The sequence below is a fragment of the Podarcis raffonei genome, chromosome 1 (assembly GCF_027172205.1).
Source record: "Podarcis raffonei isolate rPodRaf1 chromosome 1, rPodRaf1.pri, whole genome shotgun sequence".
NCBI lineage: Eukaryota > Metazoa > Chordata > Lepidosauria > Squamata > Lacertidae > Podarcis > Podarcis raffonei.
This window is the reverse complement of record NC_070602.1, coordinates 87,901,405-87,921,071: the sequence shown is the minus strand read 5'-3', so window position 1 is coordinate 87,921,071 and position 19,667 is coordinate 87,901,405. Positions and strand designations below refer to the sequence as shown.

The 19,667-nt window shown below is 42.3% G+C and overlaps 1 protein-coding gene and 1 non-coding gene across 17 annotated transcripts in view; one reads left to right on the top strand and one right to left on the bottom strand.

Moving 5' to 3' along the window:
- Nucleotides 1–19,667, bottom strand: part of BIN1 (bridging integrator 1) — a 122,328-nt gene that overhangs the window by 81,280 nt on the left and 21,381 nt on the right. The gene's annotated exons all lie outside the window — the stretch shown is intronic.
- TRNAN-GUU (transfer RNA asparagine (anticodon GUU)) lies at nt 1,511–1,584 on the top strand. Its single transcript has one exon. It is a non-coding gene; the product is annotated as a tRNA-Asn (tRNA).

Sequence of the window (19,667 nt, the reverse complement as noted above, 5' to 3'; positions counted from 1 at the left end):
TGCCCAGAACTACAGTAACAGCAAGCTAGGACAATCAATCAGTTCTTCAAGTTTTCACCTACATGAGACCATTACAAACTTATACATTTGTATTTTGGGGCACTATATAAATTGACATCAGAACTAAACAGCATAATCAAAAGCATGCTGGATGAAGAATTCCGGCTCACAAATTTGCCAGGGAGACTAAAGAAACAGAGATGCTGAATTACATTGCCCTCAAATGAGTTTAGACTCTTCCCCCAAAAGTCTAACGTAATGTTATAAGCTGGAGATGCTGCATTATCTTGATGGACATCATCTGACAGCACAAAATGTCCTTAGCTGTGCTTCAGTTTCTTACATAAGGGGCAGGAAGAGCTCAACATAGCATTTTGAATGTTCATAATATAAAACTGTTTTTGTTAGACTGTGAGATTACAAGCATCCATTAGACTATCTCTGTCCTCAAGGTACACGTATTGGGGCATTTACACCAAAGTAATTGCCATCTGCCCTGTGATTATGTGCAGAGAAGGATGCAGTCATCACATGAAAGTGTCCTGATGTAATCTAAAGAGTTGGCTCAGATTAAAATAGAGGTGAGTTTGTAAGGAAGGAAAGGAAGCAATTACTCTTCTTGGCATAGCAACGAGGGAATGAAGCAAAATGCAAGGAACTAAGTTGGCTACAAGATATATTCCACATACTATTCACCACCTTTACTGTATTTCATTTACAGCAGAGGAAACAGCACAGATCTTAGAAATGACTGCAGAACACCATGCTGTTAAATTTCACTTCTTTATTTATTTGTATGTAGCTTACATGCAAAAAAAAAATTCTTTCTCAATTCTAACATCAACACAGTGACAAAACTATGTAGGCCGGGGAAGGCAGATGGCAGCACAGGATCTACTGGGAAATCTTTGGGTGAATTGGGAGTTAGAAATCCTTGCCCAATCTTTTTTAACAATGGCAGCTATAAAACCACATGAGCTATACTGCTGAAATGAAGAGAGCTGGGCAGTGGAGTATCCAGGAGAGGATTTATGTGTGGAAGGACTGAGAACTCAGTTCAGATGGGGCATTTGGAACAATCTCCTGGAATCTGAACTCTTTCAATATATGTCTTTTGCACCAGCCTCAAGATTCTACAAAGTAGATCATGCAAAGCCAAAGTCTGCTAACTCCTGCTTTAGATTAATTCAAAAAGCCCTTAAAGAAAAATTGCTGTCTTATATCCAGTTCGACCATTAGTCCCTCTAGTTCAATACTATCTTCTCTGAAAGGCATTTGCTCTACGAGGTCTCCAACAAAAGTCATTCCCATTCTTGGTGCCAGAGATCCTTATCACCCAAGATGCTGAAGATTGAACCTAGGATCTCCTGCATGCAATGCATGTACTTGGGCACTGAACTAAGGCCTCTCATCCTTCCATCAAGGATCTACCCTTCTGACTTCAAAAATTAAGGTCTGGTCAATACCCTTAAGAGAACTATATACAGCAAACCGCATACATTTCTACCGCGCCTGGGATAGCTCAGTCGGTAGAGCATGAGACTGTTAATCTCAGGGTCATGAGTTTGAACCCCATATTGGGCAAAATATTCCTGCTTTGCAGGGGGTTGGACTAAATGACCCTCGTGGTCCCTTCAAACTCTACAATTCTATGATTCTACCACTTAACACATAACACACGGCACATCTGCACACAATCTGCCTCTTGAAAAATGAAAAAGGTCATGCCAATATAAGACTGTACAGCCTGTATCGTTTGTCACGTCATTTTAAGCTCCTCCTCCACCACATGCAGAAAGCCAGCTGGAAGACAGATTCCATGAAGGACTGGGGGGAGGAGAGGGGAGTTTCCTTTAATATCAGTTAGCAGAGAATCCATTTCCTATAAGCCCCACTATCAATTTGGAACAGGTGACATGCAATGGCCTCTCCAGGCACTGCTCCATCACCCTGTCCTTTCAAAGGCTCGGATCAAAAGTCATACAACCAAGTAAAATGCTGTGGATACACTAGACGCTGTTTGGCAGGGAGTCGGGTATATGGTCCCATCCAGCACCAGGTGTAAATCCTTTATGCCTCCAGATGAGGATGTGCAATAGACATTCCTAAAGAGTTTGTTGACACGCATGGCAAAGCCTGACAAAGAACATGTTGCTATTTAAATGCCATCCCCTATACAACTCTCAAATTTCTTCCATTAAATAGAACACCCCACAATGGCTCGCTTTCAGGCCTTGTGGGGGGGGGCATATGCCCTAGGAGGCAAGTTAGGAAGGCAACAAACAGCATCCTCTATGTGCAAAAGAAAAAGTGTGCTGCAGTCACAGCACACACTCAGTGACTCCTTGTGTTCTGGTTAGCAAAATGTGTCGGTCCAGCACTGACGGAAGTCCAGCCGTCATTAAATGGTGCACAGCATAGAAAAAAGACACAGAGAGCCAGCTATATTCTCAGGATGGTAAGAGCAGCTCCTTCGTCCACTCTCCTCCGATTTTATTCTACTTTGTTCTTCCCAGCCGCATGGCCGTTTGCCAATGTCTCACGTTACCTCATCCGGTCATGGCTTTTACTACGCCCATCACCATATAAGGTCATCACTGCCCAGAGGAAACACAACTCCATTTAAGGTCAATACATTCTAATACATTGTAGGGCAGAGAGTGCTGGTCAGCCGAGGTCAGGGGGCACCCTGCAGTATTACAAGCCTCTACCATGACTTTATGACTCCCACATGCCCTCTTTCTTTATTTTATTAATCAGAGTCATATATGTCAGTACCAATACGGTTATATCGAGCACGATAAGAGACTCTTGTGAGACCGGAAGCAGGCCGCGGACGGGAGAACCATGTAGTACATATAGAGATTAAAGAAGGAATACATTGTATACAGCAACACAAAATAATGTAAATAACTACTATTAGGATCACTAAAATCAATAAATGTCGAAGCCAACTTCCATCCGGAAGCCAAGAAAATAACCATGCCCATGGATCAGCGGAATTGTGGGCTACCATGGTTTCCATATGGTTGATCGTCGCAGATATGCTAACATTATTATCAGGAATATGTTGAATGGTTTCTTTAAATGTAAAGGTTCATCATTGTTCCACTCAATGTGTATGTCTTTAAGGGGCCAGAGCAAGGGCCAGAGTAAGATAACGAGACCCAGCTTTACAGCTGTGAAATGTAGCAGGTGCTGCTGAGTTGCATTTGATTAAGGTGTGTCAGCATTTGGGTGTAGTATATAAGGAGCAGCACCTAGCTCTCCCATTACCCTGGGGGATGGGTTGGTGGTTGGGTCTGGTTTGGTTGTTAATGTACTTAGTGTAAAAGGAGTTTTTGTTTTTCTTATTAAAACCTTGTTTAAGTTATTTTTGAGTCCTTTTTTTTTAATGCATGGTCTCCCCAGCAAGCTCTCTGCAGCGTTACCATACTGCAAACAGCCAACATCTTTGGTTATGGGCCCAGCTGCTGAGTGGATGACTGCATATTTTTGGACTCTGAGAAAGGTTTGAAAACTCCTTCTCCTGTTAGCGTAGTTCTGTGGGTCTGGAAGAGTTCCAGAATGGTTGATCGGGTTCCTGAAGCTGAGAAGGCTCTGGTCTTCCCACAGCTAACAGATGAGAACTATAGTTTATGGTCTTTTCGGGTGGAGGCACTTTTGACCTCTAGAGAAGTATGGACCTATGTAACTGATGACCCTCCTGACCCTGTGACTAATGCTTGGTCGAAAGGAGATGCAAAAGCCAGGGCGATAATTAATTTGGCAGTCAGCGACCAGCAAGTAGTCTATATAAGAAATAAGAAAACTGCCAAAGAAATGTGGGACAGTCTTGCAGCAGTGCATGTTAGAAAAGAGTCAGCATCTGCATTGACGTTTTTCAAGCAGTTGTACCAGACGAAGTTGCAGCCTGGTGGTGATTTGGCAGCACACTTGAGACGCCTGGAGGCAATACGCTGCGAATTAATTCAAAGGGACATGGAGATACCTGATATTCAGTATGTTTTTATCATTCTTTGTTCCCTTAACAAGGACTTTGATGGCATAGCTAGCCAGATATCTGCTGTTCCACCAGCACAATTAACTGTGGAAGGGGTAACGGCAAGATTAATGGGCGAGTTGGATAGAAGGGAGGCTTGTGCCATAAGCACTCCTATTTCCAGAAAGAATGAGGAACGCCATATGCAAACCTGTGGTGATACAACTGCATTTAAAGCTGCAAAGCGTTGTTGGTTCTGCAATAAGCAAGGACATTTTGCAAAGGACTGCAGATCCAAAAGAAAGCAAAGTACTCCCAAGCCTGTTTCTGTTCGTCAGTCACGGTTGTCAGCCCAGCAGCCGACATCGTATAGTAGAGACAGAAACGAGCCACGAGTTTTCCATGCTAGGACAACAGATCGTAAAAGACTTAAACGTGCCAAGTGGAAGTCTTTTGTTGTAGACTCAGGAGCATCTCAGCACGTTTGCAACGATCGAAGCTTGTTTATTTCTTTCGAAGAGGAAATTGGTAATGTACATTTAGCCAATTCACAAGTCTTGCAGTCGCTTGGCAGGGGTACTGTTAAACTTGACTCTTTAAACATTACAATAGCGAACTGCATTTACTGCCCGTCAGTGGACAATTTATTGTCAGTAAGGTGCTTTGCTCGTCAAGGCATAACTGTGCGTTTCTTAAAGTCAATGTGTGAGTTTTTCGATGGGAACAAACGTCTATTATATGCCCGGGAATCTGATGGTTTATATAGACTGTATTTTTGCACCTACTCCCAATCGCCTATAAATTGCAGAGCAGCACAGTCAAGCCAGGGGTTGAGGAATGTAAGGCCACATTCCGGGTGTGTCCATGAGGCACACAGAATTCTGGGACACCTGAATTTTGCTGATGTAATTAAGACAAAGAATATTGTTAATGGCCTCAACTTAAAACCATGTAAATTCTTTATGCAATGTCTATCCTGTTGCAAGAATAAGATTAAGGTTGCACGCAAGGGTAGGTGCTCAGATAGGAAAGTAACTGAGCCATTTGAGCGTGTACATTGTGATTTAGTTGGGCCACTCCCACCATCATTAGGAGGTTCTAAGTACTGGCTTACTCTGATAGACCAGTATAGTAGATATTGTTGGACTTATGCAATAGCTGAGAAGTCCCAAGCATTTGAGAAGTACAAAGTTTTTTGCAACTGGGTAAAAACGCACTTTAACAAATCAATTAAGAACCTGTTTTCTGACCGGGGTGGAGAATTTGTTTCTGAGGATTTTGAGAATTTCCTGGAAGCGCAGGGGACTACTCATGAGTTATCTTGCCCCCGAAGTCCCTGGCAAAATGGGCTTGTTGAAGTTGTGCAGCGTGACCTACAGGCAGGGGTTAAAACGTATCTGCACGATGCTAATCTGCCCAAAGACTTTTGGGCTGAAGCGCTTAATGCGTTTTGTTATGTTACAAATCGCAGTTATCATTCTGGTTTAGATGTCACCCCCTATGAGAAGCTGTTTAAAAAACGCCCTAATCTGAAATACCTACGCATTTGGGGTTCAGATGTAATAATGCATTATCCCGCTAAGCAGAAATTGGGTGAACGTAGTGTCCAGGGAAAATTAATGGGCTACCAGCAGGGGGCGTACAGAATTTACATACCAGCAACTGGCAAATTTCATATTACCAGAAGCATGATACAAACTGTAAATTGGAATGGAGTTGCTGTCTTCCAAGATACTGATGGTATAGATAATACTGAGGAAGAAGAGGAAGGAGAAGCAGCAGCAGGAAATGGTGCTTCTGAATTAATGGGAAAAGACAAAAAGTCTGTTGAATCTAATTTGTTTGATGATTTAAAGTCAAAGGCACCCGAGGGGAGGTTAGATTCTCTTGAGTTTTCTGATCGTGAGCTTAGCCTACAGGCATCTCTTCAATCTGACAATGATTTACAACCTGAAACTAGTGGTTCACTTAGTCCCATTAAGTCTGAGGAGTCTGACTCTCCTTCTGGACTAAGACGTTCAGATAGAAAGAGGCAGAAGCCACAACGTTTTGCAGATGAACATTTTAATATTGTGTATGCCAATAAGGCAGTTTTTGAGCCAAAAAGCTACAATGATGTTCAGAAATTACCTAAGCAACAAGCTGCAAATTGGTATAAAGCTATGAACTCTGAGAGAGCTTCTTTAAAAGAGCATAACACTTGGTCTCTTGTACCACAAACCCCAGATATGAGACTTATTGATTCAAAATGGGTTTATAGAGTTAAAATGAATGACAAAAATGAAGTTGTAAGGTACAAAGCAAGATTAGTTGCTAGGGGTTTTCAACAAATTCCAGGCGAAGATTATGATTTGTGTTATTCACCAAGCGTAAAATATGAAACAGTTAAGCTTTTGTTAAAAGATGCATCACAACGTGGACATTCTGTTTATCACCTAGATATAAAAACTGCATATTTGTTTGCAGATTTAAAAGAACAAATTTTTATGCGTGTTCCTGAAGGCATAGACGCCGCTGAAGGTTTGGTATGCAAATTAAATAAATCCCTTTATGGTCTGCACCAAAGTGGAAGGAATTGGCACCAAACTTTAGCAAAAGAATTGCTGGATATTGGTTTTTCACAAGGAAAGGCAGACAACTGTGTGTTTATAAAGGAAAGGGCAAACTCTGTAACAAAAATATGTGTGTATGTAGATGACGTGTTAATTTCTACAAAAACTAAACAGGAATATGAACTGGTAGTATCACAGTTACAGAAGAAATTTGATGTGGTGGAATTAGGCATAGCTAAAAATTACTTATCCATGCAAATTGAGAAAGGCAAAAATGGATCTTTTCTGGTTCATCAAACTGCAAAAATTGATGATCTTGTTGAAATGCTATGTTTAGAAAATGCAAATGGCAAGGAAACGCCTATGGTGTGTGGTTTCACCTTTACAGGTGAAGATAAGCCATTTCCTAACAAAACTTTGTATCGTTCTGCTATAGGCAAGCTAAATTTCATTCAAAGAATCTCAAGACCAGATATAACTTATGCTTTTCACTTTCTGGCAAAATTTGTGGAAAAGCCTACTACACAATGTTTCTCTGCTCTTAAGAGAGTGGTAATATACCTTAAACACACCAAACATTATAGGTTGCAGTTTACAACATGTATTGACAAAGGTTTTGAAATTTTCTGCGATGCATCTCATGCAGTGGAACAAAATAATTGCAGGGGTGTGTCTGGTATGGTGTTTTGTTATAACGGTTGTCCATTTGAATGGAAGTCCCAGACACAAACCATTATTTGTCTCTCCACAACAGAGAGTGAATTATGTGCATGCGTTCAGGCCACTCGTGATGTAGAATGGTATCTGCAAGTATTTGCAGACCTACAGATGCAAGTAACACTACCAGTAAAAGTTTACCTTGATTCCCAGAGCGGACTTGCTATCCTGTGTTCAGAGACCAATACGCAGCGCACTAGAGTCTTAAGGTTACGTTTACAGTTTGTAAAGAAACTAATTGCTGACAAAATGATTGTATTTGAATATGTTCCAGGTGACAATCAAATTGCGGACATTTTTACTAAAGCACTTCCAAAGGTTACACATGAAAGACATGTACAAAGTATGCTTTATGTTTTTGTTCCACAATGATGAACCGCAGGGGAAATGTTGAATGGTTTCTTTAAATGTAAAGGTTCATCATTGTTCCACTCAATGTGTATGTCTTTAAGGGGCCAGAGCAAGGGCCAGAGTAAGATAACGAGACCCAGCTTTACAGCTGTGAAATGTAGCAGGTGCTGCTGAGTTGCATTTGATTAAGGTGTGTCAGCATTTGGGTGTAGTATATAAGGAGCAGCACCTAGCTCTCCCATTACCCTGGGGGATGGGTTGGTGGTTGGGTCTGGTTTGGTTGTTAATGTACTTAGTGTAAAAGGAGTTTTTGTTTTTCTTATTAAAACCTTGTTTAAGTTATTTTTGAGTCCTTTTTTTTTAATGCATGGTCTCCCCAGCAAGCTCTCTGCAGCGTTACCATACTGCAAACAGCCAACAGAATAAACATACAACAATGAGAATGAACAAGTGCACAAACCCCTCCTTTTGAGGCTAAAATCACATCTAAAGAATAACGATTCTGTAAGACCACCTCTCTCATTGCAGACACCCTTGGTTGAGATTCTTCAAGGCTTTTATGGTATCATTGAATAATCCTTCAGTCCAATTTGCTAGCCGATGGAGGTCCCTATAGTTCATTGCTGCGCCCACTGAGGGCAGCAAGGCCCGAGAGATCTGGGTACCGATATATTGATTTATGGGTGAATTAACCTCCCGACGATTTCGTAGTCTAAGAGAAGATGGTAACTTATCAACCTTATACAACAACGGAACCACGATACCCAAGGTACATGTGCCTGTGAGGTTTCAAGGAATGGCTTTGTATGCTTTTTCACCACAAAGCAACCATAACTCTCTTTGGAGTAAATAGCTGATATTACTACTCTGTTGCGACCAATTAAAGGCTGCAGTAAATAAGGAACTGATATGAAATTGCTCATCGGCAGCATTTGCTAAGCCAGGGATAGAAGAATTCAGACTCCAATTTGCATGGTAGGTTTCTTTCCTAGTTTTTAGCCATGCACTGGTATCGCTCCTATAGCACTGAGATTGGTCACTGTATGTTCCTGTAAGAGAACAAGAGCTATTAAAAGTGAATTTCAATGTATATAGACAGTTTGGATATATGCCCCATGATTCTTTCCCCTCTTTAATTTAAAAACAAATGGGGGCAGGCATACACAACCAACATTTAGAAGCATGCAATAAACTGGCAAACATAATCATATCTTGTACAAAAATATTATCTCTCCATATCTTATGATAATTTTCTCCCCTAAAAGTCTTATTCAACAACGCTGTTCTTCTAGTTCAAGAGTGGCTGAGCCGTGGATACTGCCAGCCAGAGTAGGATTCAGACGACAGCGGCTTGCCAGCTGATAAGGTGAAATATGGTGGTTTCAACTGGACTGGGTCGTCTGCTTCTCTTCCTTGTATAACGATGCAGCAAAGGATGGCAAGGCAGATGGTAAGGAAGGCAAACACTGCCAGATGCAGCTCGTGTGCAGCACCTCTAGGTGGCGCATGCGGAAAGGTTTCAACACTTCATCCACAAAATGTTGACAAAGTGTAGGGGAGTTCCGCATGCTCTGAGGCAGGACAACCCGCTGATATCGCTGGGTGGGCTGCAAATTGTTATATACTGGCAATGTAAAAGCAAACCGTTCCCTGTCTGCTGGAGCCAGTGGGATGAAGATGGTTCAATGTGGCCGAAAGTCAATTGTTCAGAAATAAGCTGTTGCCGCTGCTGCAGATTTTTCTTTTGGTAGAGGCCACTGTCCTACCCACACTGGGGTATCGGTGATCCTGGTTTGTCACACTGGAAACATGTTGTATCGGTGGCTACAGGCTGGTTTTTATTTAGCGCCGCCGCTAACAGATGAGCTTTATGGGAGGCTGTACCTACAGACTGACAAATGCGAAGCATGGCTGCTGTGTCTGTGGTAGGATTGTGTATTATCGGTCGTAACGCAACCTTACAATCCTCATTGGCATTTTCAAAGGCCAATTGTTTGATAATTATTTGTTTGGCTTCAGGATTTTCAATTTGGCGACTCACTGCTGTAAGCAGCCTGTCCATAAAGGAAGAATATGATTCTCTTGCCTCTTGCCTGATCGACCCCCACCTCAATTGAATACTGGTGGGCTCTGGGATTTTTCTCATTGCTTGTTTAGCAGCAAGAGCGGTGTCCCTCAATAAGATTTGCAGCAGTGTGGCTTGCACTGAAGCCTGAATAAAGGGACCACGCCCCATCATGGCGTCTAGGACGTCTGCGAGGGTAATATTTGGATTATTTCCTCCGAGTTGTTGTAACAAAGCCGGGGCATAAACACGGCAGGCAGTTTCCCATTCGTGGGCAAACAAAACACCAGCTGATGGGGGTAACACTGTACGTGCCAAAAGCTTTGTGTCATCTGGAACCAAAAGCTGGGCTAATGTGGCTTCCAAAAGAGCCTGCGTATATGGGGCTTGGAGTCCATTTGTCCTTACTGACAATTGCAGCTCTTTCAAGATTTTAAAGTCAAAAGGTTGGTGTTGGGCTTGAGTTCCTGCTGGAGCGCCAGCAGGTGGCACAATAACGGGAAATGCCACAGTATCCTGAATTAAGGAACAGGCAAGTACTGCACGTTGAAAAGGGGTGGCTGGTTCTGTCGATGAGAGAGTAGGATCATTGCCAGCCAGACCACGGTATTTTTGCAGGATTGGGTCCTCTGGTGAGGAACTGTAGTCCGGAGGTTTGGGGTCTGGGGGTGCTGGCAAGGCGAGTGCCGGAACAGGTGGCATCACAGCAGGCTGGACTAAAGAAGCCGGAGGTGATGTTGGCAATACAGCCATGGAGATATTTTTTGGTGATAAAGAGCCCATGGCATAACGAACCTTGCACTTAGAATCCGAACACCAATGCTGGGGTGTCCGTGAAAATGTGCTCCAATCTTATCCCAATGTTGTAATTCCCAAGTCCCATCTGCAGGAAACCAGGGGCAATGCTCATCGATGGCCAGAATGAGCTGTGTCAAATCACCCTCAGGAACTTCCAATTTGTTGGAGGAGAGGAGAAATTTTAAGTCTTTTAAAAATTTCTGTTGGGGAATAGACAAAGAGCTGCCCATTTTTCTAAAATCAAGATAAAAGAGATCGACTCACAGGGATCCGAAGATGATTCAGCGCTTGCAACCCTTGCCGGACGTGGTGAGTCGATGATTGCATGGATCGAAAGACCTCACACGGTTTTCTTTTAAAAGCCTCTTAGTCTGCCTCAGACTGTTTTGTTTTAGTAGCCTCACACGGGGCACCACTTGACGGAAGTCCAGCTGTCATTAAATGGTGCACAGCATAGAAAAAAGACACAGAGAGCCAGCTATATTCTCAGGATGGTAAGAGCAGCTCCTTCATCCACTCTCCTCCGATTTTATTCTCCTTTGTTCTCCCCTGTCGCATGGCCCTTTGCCAGTGTCTCACGTTACCTCATCCGGTCATGGCTTTTACTACGCCCATCACCATATAAGGTCATCACTGCCCAGAGGAAACACAACTCCATTTAAAGTCAATACATTCTAATACATTGTAAGGCAGAGAGTGCTGGTCAGCCGAGATCAGGGGGCACCCTGCAGTATTACAAGCCTCTGCCATGGCTTTATGACTCCCACACAGCACTGAGCACTTTCTCCCTTCCTCATTGGCTTTGTGGTGTTCGCCTTCACTTTATCTTACTACTTGGCAGTATCTTATTGAATTCTAGATGCAGTCATTGTAAGAGAAAGCAAACAATGGCTTTGTGTGTCCACAGGCAGACACTATGGAATGAAGGTTTAAGGGATGCTCTTGAGTGATTCCTTGGAGACCAGTAATGGTACAGGAAGCCTCCCATCTTTATGTCACCACTAAAAACCCAAGCCATGTGACAAAAAAGTTACTGTCACAGGATGTTCACTCATTAGCCTAATATATGTGAAGACCACAACTTTGAAAGAAATGATTCACACTAGAACATCCACGTCATAGGAACAGAAGAATCTCACTTTTATGGGCATATGTAGTTTAGCCAATGGTACTTGGATGTCAGCAGGGAGATGGGAAGACCAAGCTGATGTCAGAGTTCTATTCCAAAATAGATCCTGAATATTAATAATTGTTTCAGCTTTCCAACTACAAGATCTTTGCCTTTCCTGCCAGGAATTTCTCTTTATTATAGACCTATTCTTTTCTTCTCTCTTTTTTTACACACATACTACCAGCATCTAAAATTGAACTGTAAAAAATAGCTGTGATTGTAAATGTCATGGGGACTAAGCTACTGCTAGGAAGACAGTGGAGATGTGTTCCTGTCAGTCAAATGCCCAGTCGAGAGGGTGTTGCTGTATCGGACACCATTGTCAGCTGTCATCTTTAGAGCCAAGTGTCTATTCTCAGCCATCCTGGTTCCTGCCATCATCATTCATAAGCACAGGACAGTCACCATACATTACCATACCCACTCCCAGATGTCGTGCCTGCACACACAAGACAACTCATATTACACATCTGGGGGTGGTTAAATACATTTAAGAGTGGAAGACTGAGCTGGCTCACAACAGAAAGCAATTGTGTGGAGGACTGAGAAGGCATAACCCAACACACTAGCACTCTAACCCTAAGCACACTTTCTAAAGAATGCATCCATTGAAATCTGTGGGACTTTCAGAGTAAACAGGAATAAAATCAGGAAGTAAGGGTGCTTATACAGGGCTACTGAATTTGGACTCTTGCACAGAATACGCCTGCTGAGCTTCTCAGGTTGCGGTTGTTGGTTTAAAAATAAATAAATGTTCTTGGTGCTTGTGGATTAAAAAATATTGAAAACATTTAAGCTATGTTTGCCAAAGGGCTAGAAACTTAAAGGGATCCTGGGAAAGTTCAGAGAAAGTTCTGCTGGGTGATGACTTCATGAATAGGAATAATAGAAAATGGAAAGAATTTAGTAGTATGAGCCATAAGGTCATGTGCTTGGGGGATGCCATAGTTTGTGATTGGCTGGGGATTTGACAGCTGAGATCTAAGTGGAGGAAAGGTCTGAGGATCATGGCCAATTACCATGACAACAATGATGTTACATGACTGCAAAGAATGCAAGTGCAGGATTTTTGTAGGTGTGTGATTTTTGCTGTTTGCTTTGTTTGTGGTATATTCAGCATGGAATTTCCAATGAGGGCTGAGAAGTAGGCAATACTGGTGAATTCCATTTCTCATCATTATTAAATGATACATTTAAAACACACAAGCAAAGATATACCAGTTCATAATTAAATGGCTGCGCTGTAATACAAGGCCATGCTGGATGAAGGTGCAGAGAGTTGGAATCCAAAACAAATACAATATCTTGTTACGCAGATGCAATAGTTACAACATATGAACATAGGTTATATACCTTGTTTAAGGATTGTATATGTTGTACATCCTGGACTTGATTCATGTTAAGAAGTAACTAGTAAAGAAATTTGTTACAAACATTACCATTCAGCCTGTTGTGTTCATTATGTTGTGAGAGTTGGAATCCAACAATTTCTGGAGGCCCACATATTCCCCATGCCTGAACAAGTGACTAAATTTATGGATGCTATACAGTAGCCATCCCACATATGCACACTGACAATGATTCAACATTTCAGTGTAAATTCTATACTCTTCATGTTCTCAGCTTTGATTTGCCTGTATATTGCAATTACAGCTCATTCTCCACTTTTTAAATAGTGGTGAAGCCATTACAGATTGGCTTTAGCATGTGATCTCTAGAGGATGAATTTCTGTTTGAGTTTTGTTCAAAAGAGGGAATGAATGAATAAAACTGAATGCCCCCAACCTATCAAAATCACAAGCCACCAACCTCTTGGCTCAGCCAACAGTTTGGCAAAGCCACAATCTCGGCACAAAACTGTTCTAGCATTTGCAACACCCACTGCCTTGCCAAAAAGCCAATGCAACTCACACAGGATCTGTGAAAAAGATCACCACAAAAATGTGTGTGAGAGAGAGTGTGCATCTCCCTGAAAACTAGTCCATGATAAGGAATTGAGAGGCCTCTTATTAATGTTGCGTCCTCAGCACATTCAGCAGCTTAGTCATTTCTATTCCAGCATTTGTTTCAAATCAGTGGGAATTTAGGAGGAGGAAGATAAATCACAAGTGCCCCTTTGAGGAGTTCAACAGTTTGCTTTGCTTATCATTCTGCAAGTTAGTTCCCCAGCAGAAGAAGCTCAAAGAAAGCCAAAAATAACATGTGCCTTTAAGCATAGCTTTAAATGGCTAAGATGCTGTTCTTAAGCAGGTAACTGGAGGATATAAACTGCATGGTCATTTACCATTTCAGTGGAGTGGCAAGACCTGATCTATGAAAAGGTATATTGGCTGCAAGAAGCCTTAAGACCTCCACACATGTTGTCTGTGGATTGGTTGGTTGGTTGGTTGGTTGGTTGGTTGGTTTGTGTATGTGTGTGTGTGTGTGTGTGTGTGTGTGTGTCCTGCTTTAAACTACAGTTTCCCATCATTATAAATTTTGTCAAATAAATAAATACAGTAATCAGCTACCTGATGCGAGAGACTGTACCAGGGACCACTCAGCTGCAGCACCTCAATGAAATTGAGAGCATGTGCAGAATATTTGGCCCTTTTATAATATTTTGAGTGTCCTCAATACACTACATAAATTATCAGGAATTCTTACAATTACAACCTTGCAAGATAGGTGAGAATTTAAACCTCCATATTGCACGTGGAGAAAGCAGTTTGTCTAAGATCACTAGGTTAATGGACTACTTACATGGCAACGTTATTTGGAAGAAATATGTACAGTATAGCAACTTTAACCATTTGTATCCAACCAAGCTACAGTTCACTTACCCAAAAAGTATACAAGAAGTATATTTAGTCACCACTGACTTTAATGATAGCAGCACAGACTCAAACTCTAGACGCTTTGGCTTAGCTACATTGTAGAATGCCAGCCTTAATGCATTAGCGTACAGAGTACAAAAACAAAACAAAAAGACTCCAAAATGTTGAAGCCAAGTTGTAGCATCAATCATCTTGGTGCTTTTCGCCACCCCACTGCCAATGTTAATGCTCAAGATGTTGGAAAGAAACTACTTGCCCATAGAACAGGGATTTAAGTAGAAAGAACAGCATAACCCACAACAATAGACAAGTGCAGACAAGCTTTGCAGAGCAAAACAGTCTTTCTCTCAGAGCATTAAAACCCACTTGTGAATAAGGACAGCTGCACATATTTATATGTAGAACATTTTATGGGTGAACCCCAAGAACAGAAAACTATCTTGAACCTTCTGCAAATGTTAACTTACTCCAGAAAGCCCTTAGCACTCTGCTATAATTTGTTATTGTAGTCTATACAGATTAGGAGTGTCAACTTCTTCCCCACTGCCATATTGAAAACCAGAAAGCCATGCTTCTTTGTACTACCGAAGGTGCAAGTTTGAAGAATATGCATATGGCAAAGCTTGCAGATCCTTCTCTTCTATTTATGTACTTTAAACATTTTGGTGTTAACAAAGATGCACACATGCAGATATTGCTCTACAAACATATATAGGAATAATTGTTGGCATTCAAAAAAGGAAGAAGAGTCATCATGGGAGGAAAAAACCACCACTGAAATAGGGAAGGAAAAGTCATCAACAAGGCTAGAAAGAGAGCAGCACCACTGAGGATGAACTTCACTCCACAGGTGCCAATACATACTAGAGGGCAGGGGTAGGCAAACTAAGGCCTGGGGGCCGGATCCGGCCCAATTGGCTTCTAAATCCAGCCCACTGATGGTCCGGGAATCAGTGTGTTTTTACATGAGTAGAATGTGTCCTTTTATTTAAAATGCATCTCTGGGTTATTTGTGGGGCATAGGAATTCATTCATATTTTTTTCAAAATATAGTCCGGCCCGCCACAAGGTCTGAGGGACAGTGGACTGGTCCTCTGCTGAAAGGGTTTGCTGACCCCTGCCATAGGGTAACCCTATGCTGTGTGCTTCAGAGAAGCCAGACTCACTGATCATAACTGGACAATATTCAAATCATAAAGAAAGCAGGAATTAAGTTATGGCCCCTACTAAGCCCCAGATATATTTATCACATGACCATTTGCTATCCTAGAAAAGAAAGTGAAAATGAGACACACTAAGGGTTTTTGTGGGCAAAACTAGGGTTGGCAATTGAGTCAGAACAAGACCAGTTGACATAGAGCAGGTATCTCATACAAGCACCTCAGAAGCATACAGGCATATGCTGAGCTTAAGAGAGAACAAAAAAGGAAGAGGCAAGCCACAATATCATGCTTGATAGAAAAAAACTCTATGCTGTCAGAGCAAAATCACATAGGGCTCTGATCACATGTAGGTTCTGTCTGTATGGGCAAAAAAGTACATCTACTTGGGAGCAAAATATATAAGCCAATTTATATCCAGTATACCTGAAGGAGCGTCTCCACCCCCATCGTTCAACCCGGACACTGAGGTCCAGCACTGAGGGCCTTCTGGTGGTTCCCTCATTGTGAGAAGCAAAGTTACAAGGAACCAGGCAAAGGGCCTTCTTGGTAGTAGCGCCCGCCCTGTGGAACGCCCTCCCATCAGATGTCAAAAAAATAAACAACTATCTGATGTTTAGAAGACATCTGAAGGCAGCCCTGTTTAGGGAAGTTTTTAATGACTGATGTTTTAATGTATTTTTAATCTTTTGTTGGAAGCAGCCCAGATGAGTAGGGTAGAAATTATTATTATTATTATTATTATTATTATTATTATTATTATTATTATTATTTCTGTGGCCATGAAGGTTTGGATTATTAAACATTTTTCAATGCAAGCAGAGAACTGGCACATAAACAAACCCCTCTGGCTTTCCTGGTTCAGTCTTCTTTTGAGTCTTCCCTTTGCATATCCATCTCAGTCTGTGATCAGTGTTGCAACATGCACACAACTCCCTTTATTTTCTGCAATGTACAGAATAGTAAGGAAATGCTTCAAGAATCAAGGGAGAATGACTCAAGGTTAAAGCCACCGGGGAGTAATCAAAGCAGCAGAAAATGGATGCTTGAATTAACAAAATAGAGTTGCAATGGCGTGTTGAACAAACCCTTGTGTGCTGCTTAACATGCTGTTCAAAATTAACTGGAATCAGCTCCAAAAGCATTTGCCAATTCAGGTCCATCCTCTCCCCAGATAGCCCAAGCCAGCCATGTAAGTATGCAGATTTGTGGTGCATTAAGCAACTGCAGCTATTCCTTCCTCTTCCTACTTCTCCCCTATAATGCTGGCACAAACCACACATGCTCAAAGCTCACAGCTGCCTTTTCCAACAGCATTACATTAGCCTCCCAAGGCAGCTCCCATAAATACTAATTTTTGGCCCGGTAGGGTTTTATGAAAGTGAGTTATGGCAGGTGACCAGCAAATGTCCTTCCACTGCCTGCCTGCGTACTAGTAACACAAAGAACTGATGAGCAATACACATGCACACGTCACCACATATGTCATATAACCCACACACACACATGCACCCAGATGTCTTTCTGTTAACAACAAGAGGGGGAGGGAGTGAAGGGAGCATGAGACCCTGCATCTGGAAAGCAGAAGAAAGCACATCTCTATAAGAAACTGCTGTTACCCAGAGCAAAAGGCTACTTTTTTCTCAGACAGAGAGAGAGAGAGAGAGAGAGAGAGAGAGAGAGAGAGAGAGAGAGAGAGAGAGAGAGAGAGGCTGGTTTCCTACAAGCAGCTGAAGCTAGACTATCTTCTCACTTAGGATTTTTGTGTGTGTGTGTGTTGATTTTGGCACCTCGAAATTTGGAATCTCTTCCCGTACTCACCACATTCTGTTTCACTGCAGTTACTACAGGAGGAAATATTCACTCCTAGCAATGTTGCAAAGATTTGCTTACCCTAGACTCCCCCAACCACTACTTCGTTTAACATCCAAGCCCCTTGCAGTTAATGCTGTTGTATTCTGGCCAAGACCCCAAGCATCTGGGAATTAACTGGACACATTTCTAATATTTTATTAACCATCTCCTGCCCTTTCTCTCACAAGAAATAACAGAGCTGCCTGAAATATTCGTAACAGTTTACCAAGGGCTGTATAGAGAAGGGCAGTAGTTTGGTGAAGCCCATGTTTTGAATATATCATGACCCAGGTTCAATTCCAGGCATCTCTGAGTAAGGCTCCAAAAGACCCCAGTCTGAAATCTGGTGCCCTACTGCCAGTCAGTGTAGGCCATAATACTGAGCTAGGTGGAGCAAAGGTCTGACTCTGTATAAAGCAACTTCCTATGCCTTTCCAAATATTTCTGAAATTTTGCATTACTAGAAACAGCAATATTCAGCACACCCCACAAACTGGCATTCAAAGGAAGAGCAGCACAGTACAATTGCATCTTGCACACAATTAACTTGCAGAATTTCAACCATGTGTGTTTGAAAGGCGGCCAGTTGAAATCCCACAAATTGCACACAAGGCAGAGAATTTAAATGTTTCTTTTGCTCTGGGTTTCCCTGGTGCAAAAAGAAACTTTTAAGCTCTCCACCTTGCTTACCAGGCTCATGAGATTTTGCAGGATGCTCCCACAAGATATAACAAGGACATTCCAGAGTCTGGTAAGCAAGGCACCCTCATGCAAGACATGGTCATACAGTTATTTGTGTTTGTTTGTTTGTTTGTTTGTTTGTTTGTTGAATGAATTGGGCTGGGAAACTAATTGGCAGCCAGTGCAGTCAGGCCAGGATCTGCTCCATCTTGCCCCCATGAGCAACCTGGCTACTGAATTTTGCACTAGCTTAAGTTCAGGCATGGCCAAACTTGGCCCTCCAGCTGTTTGGGGACTACAATTCCCATCATCCCTGACCACTGGTCCTGTTAGCTAGGGATGATGGGAGTTGTAGTCCCAAAACAGCTGGAGGGCCAAGCTTGGCCATGCCTGCTTAAGTTTCCAAACCATCTTCAGAGGCAGCCCCAAATACTTCACAGTGCAGTAATATAATCTACAGATTACCAGAGCATAGACAACAATAGTTAGGCTATCCCTGTCCAAATAGGGGTGCAGCTGGGCCACCAGCCAAATCTGATTGAAGGCACCTCACGCCCCTGAGGCCACATGAGCATCAAGCGGCAGCAAAGGATCCAGAAGTAGCCCCAAGCTTCTTCAGAGGGAGTGTAACCATGGTCAGAAGATCTACACAGATTCCTCCTACTAAGTGCTGTGGGGAAAGCAGCCGTTTCCCCATAGTAAACCTACATGCCAGCCAATCTGTAATGTGTCATCACACAGTCACCGTATATATTAAAAAAACAAGTAAGAATCCTGTGATCCACACAGGACCCTAATCTCTAATTAAACTTTGAGAGAGGAGCAGAGTTGCATGCGGCATGCAGTTCGCCCTTCAAAGTAACCAAATCCCTATTATTAGCTACCAGCCTGACATTTGAGACACCATCAAGCTGCAGCTCTCCACGTATTCTCTTACTGCAGTGCTTCATAGGGTGCCCACTTGCACATTGCCTAAGAGGAAATGCATCACACACCAAAAAAAGGGCAAGAGTAATGAGGAGAAAGAGCCAGGGACCGAATTTCTACTTAGCATTACATAGCAGCTGAACAGTACAGGTGTGCCATCTTGCAACAGGGGAAGAAATGGTGCTTAGAGCTAAAATGCAGAGGCTGTTCTGATACAATATTTGCCCCAACGAATTTCCCTATATTTGCCCCTACCAATACCATGTGTGGTAGCATACTCTGCAGTTCTGCAGTTAGAAATGATGTGGTCCAAGACAACCCAGCATCTCTTACCACACCATCTTCCTGTGTAAATTTGCAATCCAGTGTAATGTAAGCAACCTACGGATTTGTGCTGACGTGAGACAAACAGAGCCTACAGTCCTGAACCTTAGGCTATGCTGTCCATGAACCAAACACATGGTATTAGCAATTTCTCATAGAGAAGGATAAAGAGAACGCTTGAATGATGAAATAGATGGCTGTTGGAAAGTAGAACTGCACTTTTGCAGCCCGCCTTTGATTTGCAAATCTGCATTCCCTTCCATCATTGG